Here is a 15,407-nt window from a genome sequence, read left to right on the forward strand (position 1 = left end):
CCTGAAACTTCTAGCCACAAAGGTTATTCCAACTTTCAAAGGTTCCCATAGTTTGCAGCAGAAACTTGTTTCACATACTTAAAGTTTTCTACCCTCTGTCCTGACATAAAAGCCATCAACTTGGAAGAGGAATTTTCTGGACCACACCCCTGCCAGGCTACAGTAATTGCTTTTTAATCTTGTTTCTTCTGAGCATTGAAAAGCATTTGTGCATTGCTGCAACATCCCTCCTATGCAGTTAAATAAATGGTAAGAGATGGTTACCTCCCAGGCTTCGGGGGGAAAAGATCATCGGTATTCCTTTAGAAATTCCTTATAAAAAAAGATATATTTTCAGAGTTTGCTTCTGTTGTTTGCTAAGCCTCTGCCTTCAAAGCAGAGCAAAGACCTTTAGGACAAGCAAACCTGGGCGGGAACTACAAAAGCAACTGAGAGATGCACTTTAAGGCTCCAGTGTAGCTATTTGGCACCCCACAAAGCCTCGGCTATTCCTCAGCAGGCTGTCTTTCCCAGAAGCAACAGTTCAATACTGAGAATTGCCACCAATGCAACTAACGAACACACACTTTGAGTTTAAATATGTAAAGATTCTAATTTAACTTTGACTACTTCCAAAGAGGAGCCACACAAGAGGGGATCAGACAGTCTTTCCACTGCACAAATCAAACGCACGGGGCCGACGGGTACAGCCAGCTGTTCTGGATGGAGGAACTTCCATGTTACAGTCTTGCCATCACCAACATTATTTTAATGATTTTAATTGTCTAGTTTTGACCTGCATGAGCAACTTACTCTCCGCAGCATCTCATCTGTGAGTCCTCATCATCTCCCCATTTTCACTATGGAGCCTCAATGCTTTTACACTTTGTTTTGAAGAGTTTTAATATGTTTTTAGTATTTCAGCAAGACCCGTGTTCCTTTCTCCTTCTGACAGTTTCTGTGGTAAACTTCGATATTGCATCCAGTTACCAAACTGTGGTTTTTGAAAGACGAGCAAGTTCTCTGAAGAAACCACAGTACTGGATTGGAAAGGGAGGGGGGAATTCCCTGCTGTTGGTCTGCTCCTGTTAAAAATACTAATGGGGGTAGTCTGAAAACTGCATCTGCACAGATGTGAGGGATTAATAATCTCTTCCAAACAAGTCTGTCAACAAGGAAAACATTACTGGCTTTTGCACTACTTCCCTTTTTGAGAAGCCATCTCCTATAAGGCATCTGTTACTCAAGTTTATCCGTTACAAACGCCAAACAACCTCTTCAACAGTTAATCAAATAATTTATGAAAGGTACAAAACCACTAAATTGGCAGGAAGGAGAAAAAACGAGCTCCAGCAATGTATTTGCAAATTTGACCTGAACAAAACAACATATTTTCTCTAAAAAATAATGGAAAAGAGGGAGGAAATTTGAGCTACATCTTTCTCAAAAGGGAAAAGTGCTGCTGAGTCTGCAGAGAAATCTTGTGCCTGGGAGCAAGGAGTCATTGTCAGTAGAAAGGACCTTCCCCCATATGCACAGAAGACCCCATGATGCCCTGTTCAAAAAGGATAATAGTAACATAACACCAAAAAGAGTGCGGATACCGTAAAAACATTGAAATCACGACATGAAACAAACCCATTAGAAAATGGCTGTTTCCACCCATTTCTGTTGAGCAGCCCAACATGACATGAACCTACCAGTCCTGCTTTACAGGATGTGGTTTTGGAGTTGCCCGCTTTCAGTTCCCAATGTAAGCAAGAAATTTATGTGCCAGCAGCACCCAGGTCCGTAGAAATATCAGCAGTACAACATATTCCACTTTTCAGCAAAAGAAACCTTTATACTGTAGGTTTGACAAGCTGTTTGGCCTCGGATCTGGCAAAAGCATGGTTTTTGGATCCACCTCCCCCCAGTCACAGGCCCCAAAACCAGACACACCTCAGGGTCAGGAGCAGGAATCTGTTCCACCCCTGTAAGAGCCATCTGCAAAGTCTTGGTGCTCGCCAAGCAACTGCTAATTCCCCTTAATTGCTGGAATGGGACCATCCCCTCCGCAGGGAGGGAAGGAGGAAGGGAGGGAGGGGAGGCAGCCCTGCACAGCCAAGAATTGCAGCCAGCTCTCCCTCCCCTGCCCTCCGGGGATGCTCATCCCCGACTCCAACCTCACACATACATTTGCTGGGAAAATTAGATCTCCCTGAAACCCATAAATTGTGATGCTGGTTGCACTTCTGGACGTAAACATGCAGGTTGATCTCTTGCAGAGCAAGCAGGGTGGCATGTATGACCTGGGTGGGAGCATAACTGGAATGCTTTCACTTGTTAGTTTTATTCTGGCTCATCGCAGACAGCTTAGTGAAAATCCAAACGTATACACTTGCAACAAGCAGGATGAGGATCCTCCCTCCTCTCCCTTGCAGCTCTGCACAGTTTTTTTGGTTGTTAAAGGAAGGCGCAGTAACTGTGGCAAAGCATCCTCCCATGTCTCCCACAACCCTGCGCTTGGAGGGGTGTTTGCTGACCAGCCTGACTGGGGGGAGGGTGAGAAACAACCTGGATGGCACAACTAAAGGGTTTACTGTAATAGGCTTAACTGCTGAGCTGGTAGCTGCAAAGGGGATATCTGAAGTCCCAAAAGCCTGAGCAGATTCTGCTCTCATCAGATACAGCCATGGGTCTTTCTATGTAGGATTAAAGATGAATTGACACACGTTGCAAAAGCAGATTCATTAAGGAAAAAAGGAAACATTCTCTATAACCTATAATACAAAAAAAAAAAAAAAATCAACACAGACCCTAAATTTCTGATGCTGACCTTACTAAGCCAGGCTTCGTTTCCTGCTTTAGCACGTTCAAACACCAGCCCTCAGTTTACGCTTGATCAGCTGCACTTATTACCAGTTGTTACAAACTATCTACAACAACATTTTTCATCCCCTCCCTGAAATTTCTACTAAATTAATTGCATGTGAGCATGAAAAGAGAATCCAAGTTTGACAACACTTGCCAGAACAATATTCCTACATTTTGAGTATCTAAACAACACACTCAAACCTGGTGACTGATCTAGCAAAGGCAGCTGTTGTTTAAGTATCAAGCTCCTCCTCCCTTCTCACCTAATCAGAAGCCCCAAAAGACAGCACAGGGTCCCCCAGCAGCAAGGCAGGACTCAGTGGTACCTACGCCGTGTGCTCTAGGTGGGGCCGAGACTCACCCTTTCCAAGCAGGAGCCAAGGCACTCTCCTTCCACAGCAGCAGGTGCTCGTCAGTGACTCGGCAGCGGGGTCTGATTTCCCCCTGCCATGCACTCAACTGGCCTCCCTAGCATCCCGCTGCTGTCCCTGCTCTTTCTAATGACAAGTAGCTGGAGAGATCTGGTTTCTGTTTCCTTCCATATATCCTTCAGGTAACAGCCACCTCTCGGGGACTTCTATGAGCCCAGGGGGAAGGTGGTAGCAGCAGAAGTCACACAGGACATGACAGAGCCTCGAGAAGGTGGGAACAGATAGGAGGAGATGGAAGACATGGAGGAATGGCGAGAAGACCAGTCCAGAAGGCCAGAAGGACTTGTCTAACAGGTGATTTGAAAGTGTAGGATTTTAGCTGCATTTCCGAGTCTTGTACAAACCTCCACTCACTTTGATGACAAGTATCACCTCAACTGGTAGGTTTTATTTGGGAATACTTGCAAAGTCATGCAGAGAATACTTCTATTAAATGCTGTGCTTAAATACGTGTCGCTTTACTGCACGTATACTGCATATCGATACTTACACTTAAGGCATAAGTTAAGTATACAGCTTTGTAAGTACCTAAGAAAGTCTCCAGATAAGGGAATAGCTCTTCCTCCTCCTCCCTGCAGAGTTAACTGTAACACTTGTCTAAGCCACTGGAGGAACAGTGCTGCCCTCACCCTGCGAATGTAAATCATAGCAATAAAAATACCTATTAGAAAAAGAAAGGTACTTTGTTCAATACAGTCTAACATGCCCTGTACAAGACAATCTGTCTTCTAAGGGGTTGACTTGAGATCTTTATTTTAAAAAAAGAACTACAACACAAATAAAATATGTGGGTTATTTTTAAGCATACAGCAAGTCACTTCACATAAATGACCACCGAGTAATTCACCTCTGCTTTATAAAAAAGGAAATGAAGCAGTCTTTGAAAGGAAACAAATCCTCAAATTCAGAAGAGGATAATACCACCTCCAGAGAAGCCAATGAAGAGACCATTCTTCTTTTTATTTATTTTAATTCTTACCCCATTTTTTTAAAGCTATAAATACAGAAAGATCAGCATATTCAGCTCTTCAAATACTTCAGACATTTCACTTTACAGTGTCTGTGGAAATAAGCAGACTTTTCCTTCCTCCTAGCTGAAGTCTGTATTGCCTCTTTTAGTGACTATTAGCAACACTAAGAGCAAAGACAAAAGGATGCAAGAACTATACGCAGCTGCACATCCGAACCCCTTCTGCCTGTGAGCTCTCACCCTAAATCATACTTCTGATTTCATACTTCTTTGTGTCTAGGACACACACCAAAGGCAAGCATACATTCACGCACACACACACACTTCACCTAGAATACTGAGAACTGGCTTTGTAAGTGCTGAAACCCCTTCCTAGACGATGGACTAGTCAAGGCTGCTGCAGCACCAATGGAGCAGCATCAATATCTTAATTGTGTCTTACTAAGATCAGGCACCACAAGTAACCCAGTGGCATCTTGCCTATGCCCTCCGCCGTTGCTCCTCTGCTTCCTCGCCTGCCACCAGATCCTTTCCCAGGGATTTCCCATTCATGTCATCTCTGCTCGCTTCAACCCCTTCTGCTGGAGCGAGAACATGGTGCTCCACCAGCCCCTCTCCATCTCCAGTGCTGGAGCACCAAGGCTGTGCCCTAGCTCAGAGAAATCACTGGGCATCTGTTGGGGGAGCAAGGGACAGGACTGCACTAGGCAGAGGGACTCTCATACCAGAGGGAAAAGATCTCCCAGTCCCACACCTTGCTGCACTAAAGCATTGCTCCAGCACCCCAAAACCTACCATGCTCAGGCAAAGAGCCTCCATGGAACCTGAGCACTTCTTTCCGAAAGCAAGTTGCACCAAATGAACACAGCATAGTCTATTGTATGAGAGCTACATTAAAATACACCCTGCAAGCATTTAAGGCTGCACTGGGTGCTATCCCAACAATCCTAATTCAGGAAAGTGCTGCAAAACAAGGAAGTTCAGGCATTTCCAGCTGTCTTCACAGGTCCTGTCACTGCACTGGCTATTCACCACCAGCAAGTGCTTTAGTTGCCACGTATTACAAAAGCAATACCTGTTTCAATTTAGTCTACTACAGACCCACAATTACCTCTCATGGTGTGGTTTAAAAAAAAAAACAAAAAAAAAAACAAAAAAAAAAAACAAAAAAACCACACACAAAAAAAACCCAAAACCAAAAACCACAAACCAAACCAAAAAAAACCCCAACAACGCATCAGTCACAAATGATTAATTGCAAAAGTTATTCCACTTCAGTGGTTCAGAGATTGTCATTAGTATTTTGCATGACACAGACCTGGAAGAAAAGTCAGTTACTGTAGTGCTAGTGAGGGCTGTGGCACAATCCCACATGCTGACATTCACTGTGTTGCTATGTCCCCTCTCGATAAGGTCCTACTCTGCTAGGCAAACCAGAATGCATTTCCCCAAAACCTCCTGGGACACCCTTTAACAGTGGAAACTGTGGAGACGAAAAGAAGGTGGGGGGTGGGGAGCAGGCAGAAATCAGCTCTATGATAACCATGAATTAATTCAGCCCAGAAAACTCACCTTGAACAGATGTACCTGAACCTCTGGTTTCTCTGGGAACTGAATCTGCAACCTCTCAACCTAAAAGCAGGGATTTAGTGATAGGGATCAGAGCTTACAGCTCCAAGGCATTGGAGTCCCATGGTGGGAAGCCTCTGCCTCCCACAAGCCACCCTGCTACTGCAACCACCAGCTCAGAGAGTAATGCACCAGTGAAAACCAGTCACCCTCAGCCCAGGAAATTCAAGCAGTTCATCTCCAGTGAACATCTGGAGTTAGTCTACATGCTGAACACATCAAAAGATCCTCACTGCTACTTAGATGAAGACTCATAATAAATGAGCTAGGATCCTTCAGAAAGTAGCATGCCTTTCTTATTAGGACTTGCATGCACACTAAATGCCACACAATTAGTCAAAGTCTTAATGATAACATTTATACGTGAGCTTACACAAGAGATAGGACTGAACTGTGTGCCCCAACTACGTGTGAGTAACCAAGACCACGAGGGGCAGTTACACCTTTGTGAACATCAGAAAAAGTAAGGTGTATTTATTGGATTGTACATTTGTATATCCACCTACTTTGAAATCACTTCACCCTGTAAGGTCCAACTATGCACAACACAGCTGGAAACACGAGGCAATTACAAGCAGTAGCACCTTACCTATGAAACATATAAAGGCTTCACCTCAACGCAGGTCACAAGAAAAATGAATCCTTCACACACAGTGTAAAAATTGTCTTTCTAAACCTATTTGTGCTTCAAATTTTTCAGATATAGTTTATTAATTATATTTATTAAGCAGTCTAGACAAACTATAGATTCATTTTTCTTGAAATTAGGTAAACAAACTCAAATATTACTTGGATTTTCACAATTATCAAGCTGGTTTGGGCTTTTTAATTTGCTATGATGAGTTTTGCACACACAATGAGACCAGACTTTGGAACCTTCACCTTGAGAAGGTTGGAGCTTCAGTGTCCCCACAGCTGCATATAACAGGAACACATGTACAAACCCATTCTCAATGGCGTCAGGATATCTTTGCACGAATACAAAGATCACACAGTGTAACACATGTCATTTATGTGCTGAAAGTGCAGCTAGACAGAGGCAGGCAAAGCATTATCCACTTCACAGGTTTTGCGATGCTTATGGCAGAAGGGCCAAACACTGATCAGGTTACTATCCAACCTGCAAATAAACACAAGTAACTAATTTAGTAGCATGGCATCGCATCTTGTAGGCTGAATTTCAACACATAGCTATTACAGTGGAACTGCTTGAAGGAACAGAGCAATTCAGTGATTTCTAGTATATGGTCTGCTTTCAGGTTACAACCATGAAAAGACAAAAAAAGAAGTCCTGAACATGGAAACAAGGTTCCCAGATAGTTAACAAATAAAATCCAAAACAAATTATGAAGCTGACAAACATTTTTGTGGAGTGGCCAATTATTTTAAATATTTGCTCATATCCAACTACAAATGGACACTATTAAAGCACTATTACCAGTGTGAGAGGGATTGCAAAGTTAATACAATCAATCTCCTTCTAGCCTCTTAAGCACTTTGTGCAATATTAGCAAAAAAGAAGTCTAATGGGAAGAATCATAAAAGGATTTTAAAGATTGGCAGCCACTCAGTAAAATAGCCAAGGAAAGTTCCCTGTAGGCAGTTATAAAATAATGCTGGTCAATTTACATGTGCCGTGATGAACTATGAGTTAAGCAGCGTCATTCAGAAGTTAAGATCTTTAAGGAGTAACTGGTAGTTCATTGAAAACATCAGCTCAGCTGGACAGGCACAGAGAAGAAAACAGCTAACAGCCTTTTCTATTGCATAAATGTGGTGCACCTGTATCCTTAATATCATCTGTATCTCAGATTCTTCCCTCTCCTCTACTCCTATCGTACCTTAGCACTGAGAAACACCAAATCAAGCTTGCCGGATGAACTGTCTCTATGCACGAGGTGGGAACTCCCTTCCCCAAAGCCCACATTAGGTTCTTAGAGCAACAGATCTCCTTCCGTGGAGATTTTCAAAACCCAACTGGACCCTGAAAAACCTGACATACCTTTGAGGTTAGTCTGGCTCTGGGCAGGAGGTAGCATAAATTTGTCTGTGATTGTCATATCTACAAATATTCCCATAGCTACTTATACTTATTGAACTCTCAGTTGAACTCAGGCATTCCCTCTCCAAAACATTATAGATGCTTGGAGACAAGACACGTGGCTATATGGGTCCGTGTCTTCTCAGTATGGATACTTGTTTTCTTGCAAGCACTCCCAAAGAAATTCTGAACAAAGTGTCAGAAGGCAAATAATCCACTTCAGATAAATGTGCTCTGGGCCCCATTTTTGTTTTTAAAGTGTCCTTTGATAAACCATCTATTTACATTTCGAAAGGGAGAAAAACTGAAATAGGAAATTGCACATGCATGAAAACAAAGGCAATATCTGACAAGTCATTTTGTTAATTTGTGGATAATTGCTAATTACTGTGAAATAAGGCTTCTGCACTGTTTCATGAAGAGTAGATAAGAAACCCTAGCCCGTTACTAAGTATTGCTTTTGGCAAATGCAAGCTTCTCCTAGCACAGCGAGTCTCCATAAAATCATGTTTCCATTAAACGCATATCCTGGCATCCCAAAAGTACTGGTGGAAACAGAACAACATGTTCTGTAAAGTCATTTAGTAGGGACCTTCACAGGCTTGCATTCACCCTTTTCTGTCCCTCCTTGCTTTGTTTACAGTGCTGCTTTGAACACCACCCACCCCCACACTGCCTCCGCTCAGCACCCTGCCCCCCAAACACCCAACTTCAGCATTTTGAGAAGAATATGTAGGTTCCTCTTCCTGCCTCTAAGTCTTGGTCACTTAACTATTAGATAAAAATGTATTCCCTAAATTCTCAAAATCCACAGACCGTTGGCACTTTATATTCTTCACACACTCTCTGTAAGCAGCAAAGCTCACCCTGAGCTCCCCACTGCCTGACTCACCTGCTGACGGTGGATTTTCACTCCCTTTTAAAACAAGTGGACCCTGAACCCTGATGCACCATCACTAGCCAAGATGGCTAACATCACTTGCGCTGAAGGTGGCCACCAGTCTCGGGAGTTACTTCATCAGTGAATGGTGAGTGTGCTCTGGGAACTGTATGCCATTTGCATAGCCAAGCAGGTATTTTTGCAGCAATTGCCCTCAAGACGCTTTGAAGGTCTTTTTCATCATCGTAACAGCAGGAGTAATTTTTAAACCTTTCAAATAGTTTTAAATTAACTTCCCTGACAAAGTTTTCCAGAGCAATATAATCCAACTACATAAAACTCCATGCAGAAGAGCAGGGGTGCAAAGAAGACAAAGCACAGACCTTCAGAGCGGAAGAGAAACTATAACTTGATTTAGATGTAGCTGTTTCACTAGTTTGTAGATTCAAAGCCATTCCTATGCAGTTACTGAAGTGCTACCCAAGCCTTCCTAGCCAGCAAAAATCCATTCTGTGTACAAATAAAGCTTTTATAGCTTGGCACAGTGCTCGTCTGTGGAGTCAAACTTTTCAATGCCTGGTAAATTTTTACTTGAAAGTGGCAGGGGAGCTCATGCCAGAAGCCCGTATGAAATGCCAGCTCAGCGGCAGAAGGTCAAAGCATGATATCAAGAGATTTTATGGAAGTGTTTCAAGACAAACTTCTTAAAAGCATTGTGCCACCTAGGGAGGCACAGATTTACACTGCTAGGAAACCCTAGTAACAATCTTCATGACTCCATTCCAATCAACGATAATATCTTTATCACTCTACCTTGCAAAAAAGCACAGCAGTAGGGTCTCTTGTAGGTGGTGAGAGCTGTCTATTTAACCCTTGGTTATTTTGCTGGTTAAGAATAAAGAAGTGTTAAATGCTCTAGTTTTTGTGCAGACTGTCCTCTACAAAACAAACAAACAAAAACACAACAACAAAAACCAACAAACCTTCAGGTGCAAAAGGTGTTATTTCATGCATAAAAAACCAGACCCATGGACATTTGAAGAAAGCACAAGAGTTTAAAGACCAACAGCCCAAATGATTACCCTTTCTCCATTAGTACCTAAAACTATGGCTGCATGAGAAGGAGAAATTTAATTTGAACTGAAAGAAAGGCTCTTTATTCTCTACTAATTTTATAGAAGTATTTAAGGTTAAGTTAGTGTCAACAATGACCCTGAACAGATGTCAGGCATGAAGACTTTCAACATACTAGATCGTGCCAGCTGTCACCACTTCGTAATAAAAAAAGGGATACTGAAGCCCCATCTAAACCTGATCTGTCCACTCAGGGTCTTCCCTTACATCTACACAAATGCAGTTAGATTCATTTACAAGAGCAAATTTGCAAACGCTTATACACTCTCCCATTAAAGCATTTCAATTGTCCAAATCTACCATTTTAACAAATTCAAGTATAAGACTTCAAATTCAATTAGCACAAATCTCAGTGCTCCTAACATTAAATCTGCAAGTGACATTTAATGGCATTCAACACACGCGAAGCTAAGCTAATACATACACTAATGGACCAGCAAGGAAAATTGTAAGACACTCCAAAACATGATGCTGTTTTTAGTCAAGGAAATTAAAGGTGCAGGCTGCACTGGACAGGAAGAGATCACAGCTATTAAAAATCCTTAAACTAAGGCTGCAAAAGCTCTCCTCTCCAGATACACCACACAGCTATGGCTGCCCATAATATGAGAGCAAAGAAGAAAAGTGGCTGCTTTATTCAGCAAGACCTCCTTCCAAACTTCTGGGTTTTGGGGGCAATATACCTAATGTCAGGCTGTTTCAGTTCTTAAGACAAGAATTACAACCTCTTCTGCTGTTTTTACTTCTGTTTCCTCCTACCTCTCTTTCTGATGAAGGCTTAGGCAACGCAGCCCCGCTCACCACCATTCCCCAGACCCACGCCAACTGATGATCACAGGAGCACTAAATTTTCCAAGCCCTGTCCCAGCCAGCTGATAAAGATGCACACTACACCCCAAGAAGCCAGCCCAGTAAGCACACCTGAGGAATTCTGCTAGCCTGCCTCCCCACTGCACACCTGCATCTCACCCAACGTGGTAAGAAAGCTGCCAGTTTTCACACAGCTATGCCTCCTGCATTAGAAAAACCCAAAGCTACTGGACTTCAGGAATTCCTTTAAGCCTTTTTTCCAAGTGGCAATATGCTTTGCCTCAGCTCCTTTAAATAAAGCAAGCCACCTCCAAAGAGCTTCAAAATCAGGGACACAGAAGGCAGACCACACTGGGAAGTCTGAGAGAGAAAACAGCTTTAGAGTCATGGTTAAGAAGAGGCAGACTTTTTTTGTTTGTTTAAATCTAAGCAAATTAGCATAAGCAAAGCCTACGGTTAAATACAGATACCAGAGCAGCACCACACAAGCCGATGAAGGAAGCACCAACAGGACATGTCCTTGCTCCTCTGATATGGATGAGTGAACTGTAAAACCAGCAACAGCAATCAAAGAAATGCAGCTTTTAAAATGTAGTAAGAGACATATTAATCTCCTAAATTAGACCTTCTTTTCCCTTAACAGCTCTTGGTCAAGAGCTATCAGAACAAAGCTCAGGTGGTACTTTCAAGGATTCCCCCCCTCAACTACATTAACACATTTGATAAGACCAGAAACAATACAAACATTTTAAAGATGTTTAAATATTCACTTATGTTAATGAACTATACACAGCACAGGGAAACCAGTTACACATAGTAGCTTATTAGGATGGATGTTCTTTTTATGAACAAAAATCAAGCCCACGTAGCCTGCACCAAACACTGTCTCTGCTAAGTAGATTTTCAAAAGCATAAAATATATTTGGGACGAAAGCGTCAGAAAAAGCCAGTAGGTTTCATGATTTCTTCAGTCTTCTGCATTTCCCCCAGCCTTTGGGTGGGGCAGAGGGGGAGAGGACTTAATTATTAACTTGAATGATGCCATACACTTTGGGAATTCAAGCTGTATTAAAAGCTGGAGTTTCCAATCCACAGCACAGGAATCATGCAGAACAACAGCCTTTGGAGGGCTACCTGCCCCTATCTGCGTGCTGGTGTCTTGGGTGCAGAAAGCCTCCAATGACACCGAAATCCTTCAGAAAATACTGACAGTACACAGGAGCTCAGTTCATGACCCTCAGATTCTAAAAAAACCTCTCAAAACTCAGGGTTCTGAGCTCATTTTGAGCTCACCTCTATTTCAAAGCATTTTTTCCACATATAGTTGTTTTTGATGTGCTGCACTTGAATTACGACTGAAATAGCATTCAGGTGCTCTGCTGTATTTCAGCAAAGAACAGTTTGGACCTACCTCGCTGTGAAGCCTTAAAAATCTTTCCTGTGCAACATGTGTCTCTCGGAATCACACCGTGAGAGAAGGATCTCATTTCACATTCAACAAAACCACCATCCATGGCCATGTGCAAGTCTCCTAGTTTGTTTTTTGATGGTGCTATACAGATTTTTTTTATTCCAAACAGGCCCTTCCTGACATGCCGGAGAACAAGGTTCTGGATTATTTTTGTCTGAGCATTTTTTACAGGATGTCCTGTTGCCCCAATTAAAAAGCCTTTAATTCAGCAACTGTTCCTTACGGCCAGCCTGAAATTGCTATTAAATCCGAGTAAGTCCCAGGCCACCCATATTTAGCACACCAATTAACCAACATTGAACAACGCAGAGCAGCAGCGACCAGAAGATGGGAAGAATTTTTAAGTTGCCATCACTGATGGTGCGTGCGTTCTTCCTCCACATGTTCAGTTCAACAGAACTCAATAATTATTTAATTAAAAGCAGCACCTATTCAAGCTTGACAAACAATGAGAGAAGCAACCGAAGGATACCGTTGACTCTGAGTAGTCAAACAGTATTCATTAATATCTCCAAGTCCTGTAAATGATCCACTTCAATTTATTAAATTTAGAAGTGTCGCAAGTTTTCATTAAGAGCTAATTAAACATGTGGAGACACGCTGTCTTTAGGTTGATACGTGAAAGACGAAAGAAGGGTGATAAACGATTCAGGAATCACAGTTTGTTGCACAGACCACAGTTTAAAGGCATCTGAGCTAAATTTAATTCTGCTCTACATGCACAAACACGGAAAGTCAAGGCAATGCCTCTGGACTTAAAGGGATTTTATTACCTTTATTGTAAAAGTAGCCTTTATCTTTTGTCTGTCACCAACCGGGTTTGATTGCGTTCCCCTTCCAAACTATAAACACCCTCACAAAGCTGAAGCAATTCCAATGCCCACCAAAATACAACATGAAATAAAACAGAAGTGCATATTACTCCAGTGCAACATCCACTCCCCAAACAAATAAATGTCGTCAAGGCCAAGCCCACCAAGATCAACAGCAGAGCTTCCATCAACTTAAAATTGTAAGGTGCCACGTCTGTATTTTATATTGGTTCACAAACGGGCATGAAAGCCAACAGAAATAATTTTCATCCACGCGTACCTGAAGTGGCAGAATGGAATCTGAAGGAATCGCTACAAAACCTGTCGTCACACCACGATGCACCGATGATGCCACCAGCTAAAGTGACACGAGGACCTTCATCGACATCCCATTTCCAGCTCTGCTAAGAGAGGCTGCCTGCATCACCAAGCTTCATCAGCACCATGTCAATATGGCAGAGCTCCCATTTTTTTACAAATAATACTCTTTTTGCTTTCTTTCCTTCCTTGCTTCACATATTTATGGTGCCTGAAGGCACTAAGGCCTTCTTTAATGAGGTTTTCACACAAGACAGAATAAATTAGAAATCTTGATCAAAATGGGGCCTCCAGCAGGAACACAGTAAAAAGACAGCCACATGTGTCATACATCAAAAAAAATCCAAATAATCCAGCCTGTCAATCAGCAAGCAATTTCACAAGCAAACAGGGAGCGCGCCCACCTGCCAGGGTGGGTGCTGGCAACGGCGAGGCCTCTCCTCCTCATTCCCCCTTCTGCCTTCCAGCCTCTTCGTCCCTGAGACCCTCAGGCCACCACTACCCAGCAAACCTCAGACCCAGGGAGGCGGCGCAGCCCTACTGCCACCGCTACGGCCCTCGAAGTCGTCAGGACAGGACGGATCCCCTCCCCACTCCCAGCGGACGCCTCCGGCTTCTTTTGGAGTGGGAAGGAGCCTGCCTTCGCACCCCAGCGAGCTGAGGGGACCAGGCAACCCCTGGGTTCAGGGGACTGAGCTCATCCCCACGGTCCCACCTGAGCAGAGGGGACCCCATGTCCCCCAGACACCCTGGGGCAGGAGGGACCAGGCCTCCCCCTCAGACACCTTAGGGCTGAGGGAACAGACCCGACCAGGCACCGGGGCTGAGAGAACCAGAGTCCCTTCTGGGTCCTGGGGCTGAGGGGACCAGAGCTCCCCCAGGTCCCAGGGGCTGAGGGGACCAGATACCCCCGAGCTGAAGGGACCAGACCTCCCTCAGGCCCCCCGGGGTTGAGGGGACCGGAGACCCCCCCAGAGCCCCCGGGGCTGAAGGGACCGGAGACCTCCCCGGAGCTGAGGGGGCCTGGACACCCCCGCAGATCCCCCGGGGCTGCGGGGCCGCCACCGGGCTGAGGGGCCCGAGACCCTCGAGCCGCGGCCCAGCCCTGCCGCTACACGGCCCCGCCGCGTACGGCGGCGGCCCCGTCCTCGCTGTCACCCACCGCCCCGTCCCGCCGCCGCCCCCGGGCCTGCGCCCGGCCCCACCGCCCGGCCCGGCGCTGAGGCGGCGGAGGCACGGCTCGCTGCTCACCGTGCGGCACGGAGCCCCGCGGCGGGTCGGGTCGGGTCGGGTCGGGACGGGTCGGGTCGAGTCGAGTCGGCGCGATGCGGCCGCCGGGCGGGCGGATCCCCTGGGCGGCGGCGGCGGCCCCGTGTCCCGTGCGGCGGCGGGCGGGGCGGGCGGCACCGCGCGTCACGTCAGCGCCGTGTCATCCCGCGCCGCCATCTTGTGCGCAGCGGGCCGGGGCCCGGCCGAGGTCGGTGTGCTGTCAGGGAACGCTGCTGCCAAAAGCTGTTTTTCCGGTGGGATTTATTCCCCCCCGCTGCTCATTAAGGCCTGGGATGCGGGGGCAGGCCACTTGCCGCCGTGAAAACCACTCTTTTTCCTTAAAACACGCTACCTCAAAGCTGCTGAGTGCACGTAGCCAAAAAAAATTTAAAATCTAGCATCAGCGTAACGTACTCCGAGCAGGTGAGGTGCAGCAGGGTGTGAGAAGTTCTCATACTAAATCTGGTTTGCATCGTGACAGAGCTGGGCCAGACGTGACCTTGTCTTTCAGGAGGTGAGGCTGCGCTCCCTACCAGCATGGGGAAACATCCCCTTTCCACAGGGAAAATGCAGTCTGGGGCTGGTGCGAGTGGGTCCTGTCCCGAGAGCTGCAAGACCAGAGATGCAGTGCTGGAGCAAATTGGCATCTGCTTTTATTGCCGTCTCCGCGGGCTTTCCTGGCTGTTAGGGTTTCTGCTCACCTTCGTCATAACGTCAAGAGCTCTGGAGACATGAGAAGTCCACTGTTACTAATAAAATCTTACTTAAAATAAAATCACAGAACAGTTTAGCTTGGGAGTGACCTGG

At 45.0% G+C, this 15,407-nt stretch overlaps 1 protein-coding gene across 1 annotated transcript in view; it reads right to left on the reverse strand.

Annotated features, from left to right (window-relative positions):
• The window catches only part of SGMS1 (sphingomyelin synthase 1), a 99,593-nt gene extending 84,899 nt beyond the window's left edge, over positions 1–14,694 (reverse strand). Inside the window, exon 1 of the mRNA XM_082310843.1 lies at positions 14,583–14,694. The gene's annotated coding sequence lies outside the window, so the exon portion shown is untranslated. The remainder of the gene's footprint in view (positions 1–14,582) is intronic.
• Between the last annotated feature and the right edge of the window lie 713 nt (positions 14,695–15,407).

The sequence above is a fragment of the Platalea leucorodia genome (genome assembly GCF_965183815.1).
Source record: "Platalea leucorodia genome assembly, chromosome: 4".
NCBI lineage: Eukaryota > Metazoa > Chordata > Aves > Pelecaniformes > Threskiornithidae > Platalea > Platalea leucorodia.